This window comes from Pleuronectes platessa, chromosome 12 (assembly GCF_947347685.1).
Source record: "Pleuronectes platessa chromosome 12, fPlePla1.1, whole genome shotgun sequence".
NCBI classification, from domain to species: Eukaryota; Metazoa; Chordata; class Actinopteri; order Pleuronectiformes; family Pleuronectidae; genus Pleuronectes; species Pleuronectes platessa.
Genome location: NC_070637.1, coordinates 1,664,946 through 1,680,103, shown reverse-complemented (window position 1 = coordinate 1,680,103; position 15,158 = coordinate 1,664,946). Strand labels below are relative to the sequence as shown.

Sequence of the window (15,158 nt, the reverse complement as noted above, 5' to 3'; positions counted from 1 at the left end):
TCCAGTAAAAACTGTAAACTTCACTGAAAGTTAAATAAAGTTAGTTTTTTACCCTCTTAATTCCAACAAGCATTTGGGCTAATGCTAAATGTAAAGGACTATGCCTAGTCCACAATGTGCGAAATTTGCTCAGGAGGTAGAGCACTGACCAGAAGCTGCGAACTCCAGCTCCTCCAGCTTGCCCCATCACCTGCTCATACTGACAACAATGATCTACATTTCATATATCATAATTTATTTATTAAATAAGTAATAGAAATATATGTTGAGCAATGTTTTTTGAGAAACCATAGTTCTGCCGCATGTTGACAAAGCCTGTTGCCGCATGTTCTCTTTGTCTCGAGAAAGTCGAAGAACTCAGTCCTCCAGGATGCTGCATATCCTGTGGTCTGGACAATGTCACGCATAGGTGTGAGAAGCCACAAAAATCAACTCCTAATGGTCACTCTGGCCACATGACCTGTGGGTCACCGTGCCAATATAAGGGGACTTCTGCCCCAAACTCCTCCTCTTTCTCCAAACCCTCTTAGCAGGCACGTGTACAGACATTTTGGGGGGCAGGTGCTAAAAAAAAAAGAAGGGCACCCATCGCCAAAATTATTTATGAAATTAAAAATCATAATAATAAATAAATAAATAAAAAACACAGTAGGATATTCTCAACTTATATTTATTTTTGTTAACAAACTAATTCAAATTATTAAATTGAATAAATAAATGAATAACAGGCAAAAACAGACAAAACAAGACCAACTGACAGAGTTGAAGCATAAGCAGCATTACACTAATAATATACCAAAATATACCTCACCAGACTGTCATGTAGCTGAACTTAAGACCTACCTTTCATTTCAATAATTACGATCAAAACTAGTGAACTTGTCTAATTTGTAGAACAGTAAAACTGCCTTTAAATTATCTGCCTGTCTGTCTGCCTGCATGTCTGCCTGTCTCTCTCTCTTTTTTGTTTGTTTATTTCTTAGGAAACGTCGGACCAGTTGCGACGTAATGTTTTCAGCGCCGCTAATGTTGTGGTTAATTTATCACCAAACAACGTCGGGGGATTGCACATACACCGTCATTACCTGTTTGTCTGATGCTGCGGGTCAGAGAAGAAGTGGCTGCAGCCGTTTGGCGCTCAGCTGCATGAGGAGAAGAAGGAGGAGGAGGGAGGGGCGCGGCGGGGGCTTGTGAGCACCGCGGAGCATGTCGGGGCGACATTATCACAAGAACTCAAATAAATGCCCCGTCAGATATCAAAACACATTTGGGGGGAATTGATGACAGAGAGAGTAATTTTTTATTATTAAATATTGATGAATGAAGAAAAATTGGGCTCCAGCAGAAGGGCACTTTTCTCCTCCAGGGCAAAAGGGCAGGTGCTTGAGCACGTGCCTGTCTCTGAGGGCGGAAGGCTGTTCCAGCTCTTTCCATCTACCCACAAGGACAGAACGCGGCCAGCCGCTTCTCCTGCATCGCTGAGGAGAGGGCCTGGCTGCTCCAGCACATCTTCTCTTCCCCACAACAACCGGAGGTCAGAGGTGCAGCTTTCCAACTCATCTTCTCAAGGAAACCTCCTTTCAAATCAAGCTTTTCCAAACCTCCTAGCAGCGACTAGTAGGTAAGATTCAACAAGCAACGGAGCTCAACCACTCACAGAACCACTAAGGCAGAGAACTCTACGACCACAAAGCCAGTAGACGTCACAGAACTGTAAACTGAACACCAACCTCTTTTCCGTTTCCCTCGGACGGGTAACATAATCTGGTCTTAATAATTACACTACACTAAGCAAGACTGTTTATTCGATTCTGTGTGTGTTTATAAGGTTGATATGTGTTTCTGATATTGTGTTTTTAAGTTATTTGAAAGTTAAGTGTTACATACGCTCTTCACAGGCTTTTTCTCGGACTCTCAGTATCTGATTAACATAGACACAGACACGCATACCACTCCACCTAGTTAAACCTACCCCCGCCACCATACCAGTCGTAAACGATTTTAGAAGAAGGGGGGGGGGGTGCTATCTTAAGGCGTTACTATTTTGATCAACCACCATTTTGATAGCTCCTAATTTGCATACACACACTCATATACACCTCCTTGTTAATTAGTTCGATTGTTTAGTAATTTGTGTTGTTATACTTTATTATGTTCATAATAAATGTTCTTCTTTCACAAATGTTCTGTCATTGATGTTGCATAAATGGATTTTGCCAACCGTTATGTAACCAATTTTAGGAGTGTAAAAGTGAATTACAGTATAATATAAGTTGGACTAACAATAAGACCAGGACCAGAATCAGAAGAGACCAAATTCGAGAGGAGCCACTATACTGAGCAACAACAATGAGGCAGACACAAGAGTAACAATTGAGTAGCCACTCTTATATTTTACAGTGAACAAAGTAATTTGTCTGGTTCGTACAAAATGCAAAATATTATACCAAACAGTAAGAAAAATAAAAAAGTAGTGTGCACACTTAAAACAAAAATGCCTGTTGGGGCCCTTAAAATAAAAGGAGTTGTTGAAAGTTCACCTGATTCCAAGGTTCCTTGTAGTGTAATGTGAGTGTATTATTTGTGTGTATGAGTGTGTACGTGAATATCTCCTCGGTGCTAATCTTCAATCAGGGTAGTTGGCTCGCCATCTTTCACAGCAGGAAGTTGTCCTGAAACTCAGACTCTCAGTCCTCTAAAAAACCTGACCGTTGCTCTGTGTATCAAGGTGGAGCATGCCGATGCCGAACCTCGTAGCAGCTCTCCGGAGGACAGGCAAGCAGTTAGCCTGCGACGTAACTCTCCTTCGTTCAGCCACTTGGCTCCGGACCTCCACTGGGTAAGTGCTCCAACTCTTTTTTCCTTTTTCACAGGTTTCACTCTGGGTTTTTTTCTCTAGTTTTCCTCTTCTCCTTAACACACAGCTGCCCTCGCTTCCCGGGCCGAGATCCGAAAAGACCGGAAGAGCAACGCGACTGCACTTCCTCTCCGAGCCGACAGGCTGAGCGCGGCCTGCGTAGCTTCTGATTGGCTGCTGAGAACTAGGTACCCCACGTGGGACCATGCGAGTTGAGCGGTGCATTCAAAACAAATAAGATAATCAGAGCAAACAGTCTCTCTTCTTTTACGGTACTAAATTAACAGTGTTTCTTACACCTGGTTACACCTACACTGTTAAGAACTACATAACCTTCACTGTTCATTATATAATCTTTAATAGTAAATATTGAGATATCTGATCGAACTAGATCTGAATGAGACTATCTTAATCAATAATTGGCTATCTTTTCACTTCTTTGAAGGGTGGTGCCCCGCGGGAACTTTAATCAAATAAAGTTATGATCTAATATTAATATTTTAAATATTAATGTTTTATATTTAATTTTGATTCCAGTTAAATCTAGAATAGAATTTAAAATTCTCCTCCTGACCTTCAAGGCCCTTAATAATATGGCGCCATTTTACCTTAAAGAGCTGTTAGAACCTTATCAACCCAATAGAGCACTCCGCTACCAGAATTCAGGCTTACTTGTCGTCCCTAAAGTCTCTAAAAGTAGAATAGGAGCCAGAGCTTTCAGCCATCAAGCTGCTCTCCTGTGGAATAATCTCTCACTTTCAGTTCGGGAAGCAGACACCATCTGTACGTTTAATAGTAGGCTTAAAACCTTCCTTTTTGATAAAGCTTACAGTTAGAGGCTTGTCTTAGACCTGCTCTTAGTTATGCTGCTATAGGTCAAGAAGGTCGATAACATCAACTGGCGGTACTATGCATTAATTAATTCGGCAGAATATAACTTGTCCTATGTTCTAAAATGGGAAGCGTTTAGTTTTAAAAGGCATAGAGGTAGTGATGTCTAATCTACAGAGTGGGCCACATGGCTTTCATAGTACTGCCATACAAGCCAGTAGCCAGTCAGATTTACCTTGAGCCTCACTGTACCCTCAAGTTCGGCCTGTATCATTGATTAAAAGGCATGACGCCTTTTAATCTGATGACGCTAGGGTGCAAAAGGAATTTATGACACATGACACACAGAGCTTCTCTTTCCAGCTTCTCCTTCCTCTTCTCTAATCATTATCACAGTGGTTCTCAAAGTGGGGGGGGCACGGACACTCTCCGGGGGGTGCAATGTCACAGACCAAAACATTTAAATAAAAAAAATGTTAAAAAAATGACAGACAACCTGTCACTGGTTAGTGAAAGCTCCCTCAGTGGCGAAATGCTAGGGCCTGGACTGACACAAACAAATCAAATACTGTTTCGTTCCTGATCCACCAATCAAAAGAGGAGTGTTATCATTTGAACGCGAGTTGCACGTACGCTTCTGACTATAAAAGTAACTGTAGGCATGGTCAGCGCTCACCCTCACTGAGACGACACCCTGCAGAGTTTGTGTGATTGCTCTTGTTTACTCTATAATTCAGATATTCATTGCTTTATAAACAGTCTTTTTAAAGACTCACTCCTTCCTTAGTAATACCTTCCTGCACTTGCAGCAGGCCTATTAGTAGCCTAATCTAAGGAGTAATTTGCTCCACAGTCTTTTTTAGAAAGCTCATAGCCCCAAGAGCTAGCCTTCTAGCTAGCTAACTTCTTCCAACTGCAGCTAGCCCTTTTCTCCTTAACACCTACCTTTACATCTTCAATCATCCACCGTGTTGCAACAAATAAAACACCAGCACTTGAATACTATTCTGTGCTGTCCCTGTCTACATTGTGTACTGTTCGTTTTGTTAGGAACCATTGCCTAGCACAGCCTTATTCATTATTCGTGTGCAAGTCGCTCACAGCTACACATACAAACACACTCACAAGACCACGACATCGCAATTAGAACTTTATTAACATCACACACACTGTATCAGCAAACAAACACAACTATGGACAAGTTTCTGATTCGTAAAAGTGACCGATGCGCCAGTTGCATAGAAGCTTCGCAAATATGACGAGAGCTATTTGCAGTTTGGTTTCACCGTCACTGGCACGACTGAGCAACGTCCTCGGTGTGTTTTGTGTGCCAAGGTGCTGGCAAATACAGCATGAAGCCATGCAAATTGAAAGGCACCTCGACACCAAACACCCGACTTGAAAGAGAAGCTGTGGACTTCTTTATGAGGTAATCGTGATGGCCTCCAGCAACAACAATCCACCATCTCCAAGCATAGCACCGTCTCCAAGCTATCTATCTATCTATCTATTGTGGTGTAGTTGAGGGCGGTGGTGGCGGGCGGCTCGGGGGAGCGGGGGGGCCCTAACTACCCCTAACCAGCTTTGGGGGGGCCCAGCTTGCAAAAGTTTGAGAACCCCTGCATTATCACATCAAAGTTATTCATATCTCATCAATACATGTTTCTGACTTGACCCCTTCCCTGGAGTCCCTTTGCCTTATCGTCCACAGATCCAGGGCTGCAGCTGTGACCACATCATGGATTACGATCTTTGGATCGCGTATCAGAGGTCGTAATGGTGGATCCATTTTGGCGTATTCTGTATCTTGCTGGCTGATCGTAATAATAATGGCGGATCCCTTATCGTTGGCATCTGATAATGGTGGTGGACCACGACCGAGGTGGCAGCTGATGATGGATCCATTTGGCTGCAGTGGAAAATGACAGTGAACTATAGTGGCATCCGATTTGATGGTGGATCATGTACTTGCTGGCTGCTGACCATAGACTATGATTGCAGCAGGACTGCTTGATATGTAGTACACTTGACATCTATTGCACTTCTGTCCGTCCTGGGAGAGGGATCCCTCACATGTGGCTCTCTCTGAGGTTTCTACGTTCTTTTTACCCTGCTAAAAGGGTTTTTAGTAGTTTTTCCTTACTCTTGTTGAGGGTTAAGGACAGAGGATGTCTCACCATGTTAAAGCCCTATGAGACAAATTGTGATTAGTGAATATGGGCTATACAAATCAAATTTGATTGATAGATTGATTGATATTTACGGTGACGGTTTTTTCCCACATTTAGATTTCATTGCGATTTTTTGGACTTGGTTAGATTTAGTTTCTTTATGATTAATTGTTGGATTTCTGGTTTCTTTGTTTTATTTTATTTTGTTCTTTGTTCCGTGGGTAATGTGCAATCGTGGTTTAATGGCTTGAATATTGATGAATTAATGGCGCCGCAAATTAAAGGCCCTCTTCTGTTATTTCAGTGTATAATATCGCTTAAAGTGATAATCCACTGGTGCAATCACACCAGGGTTGGGATTCGTAAAGTGTGCTGTGCTTGTTTTATGCATGATATTTAAGCTTTGTTAATTTGGGTATGGGGCCTTTAACCTCTCACTTTTTTATCTGTTATTTATATCTAATACAGGCCAGTACTTGTCCTGTGCTGTTTGATCAGTCTTTTAAAATAATTTGTACGAATTGGATAAATTGTCTATTTCTGGAATCATCAGCCTCACGTCCTGTTTATTCTGGATATATGGGCTGAACCCGATTGGCATTCAACTGTCACCCTAAACTTTTGACCACTACACATGTGATAAAGGTCATCACTTCTGCAGGTTTTAGAGTAGTTGGATTCCTGGATCTACACGGTTCAAGGTAAAAATGTCAACAGTGGATGTCTCATCAGTTATATTAAACCCAATGTCAAGATAAAATCATATTATGCTATTTGTCTCTGAGGTTCTGGTCTCAACCAGACAATACAATTGTCAGTTTTTATCTGGAAAGTAACTGTGCATTGGTCAGCCCCCCATATATTTTCTCTGGCTGGAGCCTTCTATAAGAAAATACCGAACAATCTTCTAGAAAATTGAAGATTGTATGAAACCTTCATAAGTGGAATAATAGTTCTCCACATCTCAACACTGTATCTGTCTCTCTTTTGACATGTAGTATTTTGTGCCAGATTGGTCTTAATCACTATGGTTGTTGAAGTCCTGCCGAGATACTACCAGCACATCAGCTGTCCAACGCGTGGAGCGAACACGCTGGACCATGTTTACACTCCCTTCCTGGGTGCGTATAAGGCCCTCCCCCACCCCCCGTTCGGCAAATCAGATCACGTTTCAGTTCTGCTGCTACCTTCCTATAGGCAGAAACTCAAGCGTGACAGACTGGTGACTCGGACCATTCAGCGGTGGACTGACCAATCAGACTCGGCTCTTCAGGACTGCATCAGCACAACGGAGTGGTGCGTGTTCCAGGATGATGACATCAACCCGTATACGGACGCGGCCATCTGCTACATCAGCAAATGCATTGATGACGTCGTACCCAGGATTTCTGTAGGAACATTTCCAAACCAGAAGCCCTTGATTAATGGTGACGTCCATGCTAAACTATTTCACCCCATTCTGTCTCTCATAGTTGAAGTGTACCTATGATGAAATTACAGGCATCTCTCATCTTTTTAAGTGGGAGAACTTGCACAATTGGTGGCTGACTAAATACTTTTTTGCCCCACTGCAATGTTAGAGGAATTAAGTTTAATAACATGCAACTCTCTGTTTGACACTTGACAAAACTAAAACGGCACCATCCGCATTTTAACTATCTATCACACACTCCCCTGCAACATTAGATGTCGTCCCGACATCACAGCATTTATAAACTAAAGGTTCCCAACTTGGTATGTTTTAGTTATTATCACTGTGTCTTGAGGGTGACAGCAATGTAGTGACTGTTGTTGGCCTAACGATAAATATGACTGCACTGTCTACACATCACTCTACTTTAGTTAGTGATCTTATATTTTTAGTCCAACAGACCCTCTATGGACTGAACAACCTAGATCTATTTTATCCTAAGTATCACTGCATGAATAGAGGTTGGTAAACATGAAATGGGTTTGTCCACATGGTCACTGGCTGAACTTCTCTATATAGTAGGGGCTGATACTGGTAGAGCGTTTCATTTGCACATGCTGCACTATAACATGCTGGAGTCCCAAGTTGGTCATAGGTAAAGAATTTAGGGGCTCGTCTTTCTCTCCTCTGTAAATCATGTCCATGTTCTCTGTCATCTTCGCCTGAATCTGCATACTGGGGATCTTGGATCTCGTCCTGTGCTTCTCCAACTGGTAGTCCATTTTCACTCTGATTATCCTCTTTCCAGTAGCTCATTATCTTGCTGTGTCTCAGATTCATTTGTGTCTGTTGTGGACCTTTCTTCAACCACTTGCTCGTCAGAGTTTAACACTGGTGTCTCTCGATCCTCGTCCTCTTGTGCGTCAGAATACTCAATGTACCCACATTCGTCTTCGTCATCTTCCTCTTCTTGATTTGCATTTTCTGCAGCTGTTTCCTGCATCCTTTTCTTTTGCTTAGACGCTGCTTTTGGCTGCAAGTCCAAGGGTAAGTGATCACACGGTAGTAACAAGTTGCGATGTAAGGTTCTTGATCTTCCTCTTCCCTGCTCAGGCTTGACTTCATAGACTGGAATGTCTTCACCAACCTGGCGGATCACAACATGGATGTTCTCTTCCCATGATTACGAAGCTTTCCAGGGCCTCCTCTAGGTGTCATATTACTAACAAGGGTACGATCACCAGCATGCAACATGGAGCTTCTCACTTTTTCATCAAATGTCTCTTACATGTCTCTGTTGACTTCTTTGCATTATCTTGCACTATGCCATATGCCTCCTGCATTTCTCGTTTCCATTTGTGATGCCAAACAGGAGATCAATTGGTAACCTTGGTGACCTTCCAAAGAGAAGGTAAAAAGGGGAGAAACCTGTTACCTCATATTGTGTGCAGTTATATGCATAGAGCAGCTTATTCAAAGATTCTTTCCAGTTTGTCTTCTGTTTAGTGGTCAGTGTCTTTAGCATTTGTAGCAATGTTCGGTTGAAGCGCTCGACTTTCCAATTTCCTTGAGGTTGATAAGGTGTCGTTCGTGATCCTAATACCAACAGTTCTTTTTCAGCTGGGCGAAGAGCTGGTTCTCAAAGTCGTCACCTTGATCGTGGTGTATCCATGTCGGCAGTCCAAACTTCAGGGCATAATCATTGAAAATGCGATCTGCGACGGTTTTGGCAGACTTTGAGGTGGTGGCGTAAGCCTGTGCAAAACGAATGAAGTGATCAATGATTACCAAGATATACTCATATCCACCTTGACACTTGTCCAAGTGAAGAAAATCTATCGACACAAGTTCAAAGGGTTGTGTTGTGACGATACTGGTAAGAGGTGCCCGTGTTTCTTTGCATTGTGTCTTTTGTTTCAGGCAAGTACAAGTCCTTGCCACATAATGCTCAATTTCTTTTTGCATGTAACGCCAAAAGAATCTATCTCTGATCAGTGATGTTGTTCGATCAATGCCTTGATGGCCCATCTCATCATGCAACTCTTTAGGTACAGTGGTCTTATACTTCTCAGGTAATACCAGCTGTGTTTTGTTTGTTGTCTTCCTGCGGAGAATTCTTTGTGGAAAAGTCTTTCCCATCCCCGCAGTAGACACTTGCTTTGTACACTGAAGCTGTTAAGTCCACGTCCTGTTGGTTTTTGGTTCCTCATCTTGCACTGCATTACTGGACCAATGTTCTTGTTGTCTTCCTGTGCTTGACGAATCTCAGCCCCTGATAGTGGTTTGTGCGTCTCTTCACTCACTGCTGTACATTGGAGAGAGGTAAATACTGGACAGACCCATGGTGAACTGGAATCTTGAGTCTCAACAGCTTGGGTTGTTGCTGCCACACAATCTGATGCCAACTCTTCAATATACTGTCCCATTATCATCTCGATATTTACAGCCATTCTTGACAGACTGTGAGCCACCACATTTTCTTTTCCCGGCCGATATCGAATGGTAAAATGGAAATCTGCCAGCTCTGCTACCCATCTGCATCCAGTTGCGTTTAGCTTGGCACTTGACAGGACATAAGTGAGCGGATTATTATCGCTACACACAGTGAAAGTAGGTGCATAATACAGGTAATCTCTGAATTTTTCTGTAACTGCCCATTTTAAAGCAAGAAATTCAAGTTTTCCTGAGGGGAGATGGTAATTCCATTTAGAGGCTGTCAGTGTTCGGGAACCGTAGGCTATCACACGGAATTTATCATCCTGTTGTTGGTATAAAACTGCCCCAAGCCCTTGGTTTGAGGCATCGGTATGGAGGATAAATGGCAGTGAAAAGTCTGGAAACCCGAGAACTGGTGGTTCAACAAGACAGTCTAAAAGTTGTTCCAATATGTGTTGATGCTCTTCAGTCCACACAATTGGTTTGTTTGATGGCACTCCTTTGCTCTTCACTGTAACTCGTCTTGTGTTTATTCTGTTTGGTGGCACATTGTTATCTTCTGTTGCCCTTTTCAGCAGGTTGTACAGTGGCACCGCGATACGGGAGAAGTCCTGTATGTATTGTCTGTAAAAGCTTAACAAGCCCATAATAGCTCTTAGTTCTCCTACATTGTAGGTCTCTTCTCTTTCAAGGCTCTCACAGCTATGGTGTCGGCTGGATCGATTTTGCTTCACTCAGCTGACACAACTCTTCCCAGATAACGGACCTCATGTTTAAATAATGAAGACTTGCTGGGTTTTTAGTTTAATCCCGTATTTCCTCAACAGCTGATGCACTTTTGTGACATGGTTAACATGATGCTCAAATGATTGACTATACACTAGTGTGTCATCTAAGTAGGGGATACAGATGTTGTCTCGCACGTCTTCCAAACACTACTCCATACAGCGTTGAAAGGCTGCGGGTGCGTTCATCAATCCGAATGGAATCCTTATCCATTAATACAGGCCCCATGGAGTCACAAATCCATAGAGTTTCAGTAAATTGCTCACTCTATGTATTAACTTGATTCACTGACACTGGAGGGTTATGACTGGGTTTCTCAAACATGGTAGCTGGGTACACAGCCTGAACTTGCTGTAAGGTACCCACGACAGTTCTTCCTGACAACTCAATATCATGATCAGTGGGATTTTGCACATCCAGCACAATGTAAGGTGAAACACCACTGCTGAGCTTGACTAACGTCTCACAAAACTCAAGGCCTTCAGTCCACTGTGGGTTTATGTCTGGCTCAAAGAGAAGGGTAATGTCTTTCTTCATTGGCAGTGTCTGCGCTTTACAGTTAATCTGAACAGAGGTGTGTCTAGGTACGATGACCTTCTCTTTTATCGTTTTCACAACATATCCACATGAATGCTCAACAGTCACCAGATCAATAAAGCCCGGTAACATTTTCTTTCTCAAGGCTAGGAAAAGCAACTCTTAATGTCTCATGCAACTGCTCTCTTCCTGTAATATCCAGTTGTTCTGTAGCGCTGTTTTATAATATTTGCTCAATGACATTAAAGACTAAGATTGGCTGTGAGAGACTTCCACCTCTCATCACTAGCATGGGGACTACAAGTTCTTTAGGGTCGGCTCCCTCTGCAGCCAATCCAAAAGTGACCTCAATGAAACCCTTATAAGGCATGCTCTGTCCGTTAGCAGCTGAGATCTTCAAATCGTCGGTTGCATCAAGTAACTCAGAGACATCTCTTAGATTCTCACATGGCAAATGTCTCCTTTTCCACTTTTCATCAACAATACAGACTTGAGAGTCTGTATCCGATAATGCTTGAGTCCTATGGCCTTGTATATAGCACTCAACCATACATCGTTTCCTACCAGAGCAACAAGGCGAGAATGACTGTCCTTCTTGGTGTGGGTGGCATTTGTCCTTGGGTGGGAGATCTGGTTTACTTGTGGTTGAAGACGCTGGTTGCATCGTTTTCGCCAATGTTCAGCTTGACAGATTTTAGAACAGTAAATGTCTTTTTTACAGGATGCACATGCTCTGAGTCTTGGGTCTTTTCCATGGACACCACAGTGGGAGCAATGCTGTTGGGACATTCCACTGTTGCCGGTTACTCCATGTCCCGTGTGGGTAACCCTCTCCCGTTTAACGGAACATCATTTTCTTTTCTGGTTCCTCTCACCCTGCAACCTGCGAGAAAGTGTTCCCTGCTACCACATCTGTAGCAATGAGTGCAATATTCACTTCCGCTTTGCTGACAGCCATTACATTTTCTCAGGCGTGCACGGTTCGGTGCAGGATACTGGTGCTTTGGTAAGAAGCTTTGTTGATATTGGGTTGTATTTCCTGTTCGTCCTGGTCCTGGGGGAGGCCAGTATCTTTGTGGTCCATTCTGGAACTGGGGAGGGGGAATGCATTCATCCGTCAAAGGTGAGGCCAGAAAATGTGGCTGTGTGGGGTTAGGTTGTCGAATTGACTCTCTGATTTGTGCAACCTCAGCACTTAGATTTTTCAGTAATGCCATGTCAGAACGCATTTCTTTTAATTCATTAATTTTAGTACATCAGACTGGATTTTGCTGGTGTGTTCTGAATTTGGGGTTTTTCCTTTTTTATCTACAGGTATTTCATAAGACTGAGCTGAGTGCACAGTGGTTGGCCGCTGTTGGATACGTTTTTATTTTGTCTCTCTGCTTCGTTTGCGCAAGTAATGTTGAGTTTCTCGAGAAGCAGCTCATCACTTGTTGCCGTTTGTTGCAGGTACGGTTGGAGGTCGCTCTTAATGCTATCATTTTGCAGGCCTGTTAGAACGGTATGGAGAAACATACTCTTTACGAGGACGGGATCATATCTTAGACCAGATTCTGTTTCCTGTGTGGCAAACAGGATTTTTTGTCTCAAATCTAAGGCACGGATTACGAAGTTTTGTGGGGTCTCCTTACTATTTTGGACCTCTGAGGTGAGCTGTTTATACAGGTCTGTTGCACCCTTTTCTTGGTAATGGGATCTGAGAATCCTCCTCAAGGTAGGTAAGGTAAGTGTAACGGTCTAACAGTTAGGATTTTGTAAAAGTGTTTTCTGTTAACTGTTAGATCTCTGTTGTTTTCATGTGTGCACTCTGTTTCTCCTTGTGTGTTCTGTTTCCTGTTTTATTTTGTAGTCTCTCCTTCCTTGTGTGTTGTTTCGAGCTTCTCGGTGTGTCACTTCCTGTCTCGGTGATTGTCTTTCCCAGTCCTCATGTGTTGCACCTGTGGCTAGTTACCCCAGCCTTCCCTGTGTCTCTATTTAAGCCTCTGTGTTCCCCAAGCCCTTGGTCGGTTCGTTTGTTGTTCTACACGTTTCTAGACGTCGTGTGATATGGTTTGTTTTCCCCTGCTTTTCCTTCCTTGTTCTCCGTGCACCTTGTCACCAGTGTAATTTGTTAGTGTTCCTGTTTTATTTTTGTCTTGTTAAAGACCTTTTTGTATATTAAATACCCTTTTTGTTAAAATCTCTGCATCCTGGGTCCATCTCCTTCCCTCAAACCGTGACAGAACGAACCGACCAGAAAATGGACTCAGCGGAAATTAGTAAGTTTTTTTATTTAGAATTTTTGGTGGATGAGCTGTGGTTTCCGGGACCCCAGAGCAAGTCAGAGACCCTGGAGGAAATTGCAGTGGTTGAGGCATGGCTAAAGGATCGGCCTTGGGTGAGCCATTTTGTCCCGTACCTCGTGGAGGTGCGGAACAGACTAAAGAAATACCTCAACCCTCCAGCCTCATCCACTAACCCGTATCGGGGCAGCCGCTTGGCATTTGGCGGACCCCGCAGCCTCAAGAAGGGTTCTGCTCTGGGGGGTGGACGTTGGAGAGGGGGCATCCACAGCAGAAGCCTCCTGCTCCAGCAGCATGCTCACAGGCACCAGCCACCTCCAGCCCCGACTGGGCCCAAACCAGACGCAGTCCCTGCTCCGCGCCGGAGGCTCCCAGCTGAGGTCCCTCGTTCTCCAACGTCAGTGGTACTCACAGCATCGTCTGCTTTAGCTCTGTCTCCAGTCCCTGCTCCAGTGCCTGCTCCGCGCCGGAGGCTCTCGTCTGACGTCTCCTGTGTTTCGGTGTCGGAGATCCTCGCGGTGCCAGCTCCAGCTCGTTCTCCAGTCCCTTCTCCAGCACCTGCTCCGGTCCCAGCTCCGCGCCGGAGGCTCCCAGCTGATGTCTCTCGTTCTCCAACGTCAGTGGTCCTCACAGCAGCGTCTGCTTCAGCTCTGTCTCCAGTCCCTGCTCCAGTGCCTGCTCCGCGCCGGAGGCTCTCGTCTGACGTCCCCTATGTTCCGGCGTCGGAGATCCTCGCGGTGCCAGCTCCAGCTCGTTCTCCAGTCCCTGCTCCAGTGCCTGCTCCGCGCCGGAGGCTCTCGGCTGACGTCCCCTGTGTTCCGGCGTCGGAGATCCTCGCGGTGCCAGCTCCAGCTCGTTCTCCAGTCCCTGCTCCGCGCTGGAGGCTCTCGGCTGACGTCCCCTGTGTTTTGGCGTCGGAGATCCTCACACCGGCGTTGGCTCCAGTCCCTGCTCCAGTGCCTCCCCCAGTGCCTGCTCCGCGCTGGAGGCTCTCGGCTGACGTCCCGTGCGTTTCGGCGTCGGAGATCCTCACACCGGCGTTGGCTCCAGTCCCTGCTCCAGTGCCTGCTCCGCGCCGGAGGCTCTCGGCTGACGTCCCCTGTGTTTTGGGTTCAGAGATCCTCACACCGGCGTTGGCTCCAGTCCCTGCTCCAGTGCCTGCTCCAGTGCCTGCTCCGCCCCGGAGCCTCTCTGCTGACGTCCCGTGTGTTTCGGCGTCGGAGGTCCTCGCGTTGCCAGCTGCAGTCCCTGCTCCAGTCTCTGCTCCTGTCCCCGCTCCAGTCCCTGTCCCGCGCCGGAGGGTCCCGGCAGACGCCATTCTGGTTCCGGCGTCTGAGGTCCCCGCGGTGCCTGCTACTGTCCCTGCTCCTGTCCCGTGCCGGAGGGTCCCGGCAGACGCCACTCTGGTTCTGGCGTCGGAGACCTTCGCGGTGCAAGCTCCAGTTCCTGCCCCACGGCCGGGGTTGAGGTCGGAGCTTTTGCCCTCTGCCCCTGACCGGTCTTCGGGCTGGCCGCCTGAGGAGCTCCCGTGCTTGGCTCCTGACCGGCCTCCAGGCCGTCCACCGGAGCCTCAGAACTCTGTCCCCGAGCGGCCAAGACGCCGTCCACCGGAGCCTCAGAACTCTGTCCCCGAGCGGCCACGGCGCCGCCCTCCCGAGCCTCAGAGCTCTGTCCCCGAGCGGCCACGGCGCCGCCCTCCCGAGCCTCAGAACTCTGTCCCCGAGCGGCCACGGCACCGCCATCCCGAGCCTAAGAACTCTGTCCCTGAGCGGCCACGGCGCCGCCCTCCCGAGCCTCAGAACTCTGTCCCCGAGCGGCCACGGCGCCGTCTTCCTGAGCCTCAG

At 45.7% G+C, this 15,158-nt stretch overlaps 1 long non-coding RNA gene across 1 annotated transcript; it reads left to right on the top strand.

Annotated features, from left to right (window-relative positions):
* The first annotated feature begins 1,192 nt into the window (after positions 1–1,192).
* LOC128453432 (uncharacterized) lies at positions 1,193–6,405 on the top strand. Its single transcript, XR_008341503.1, has 2 exons — positions 1,193–1,621; positions 2,729–6,405. It is a non-coding gene; the product is annotated as an uncharacterized LOC128453432 (long non-coding RNA).
* Positions 6,406–15,158: the final 8,753 nt, after the last annotated feature.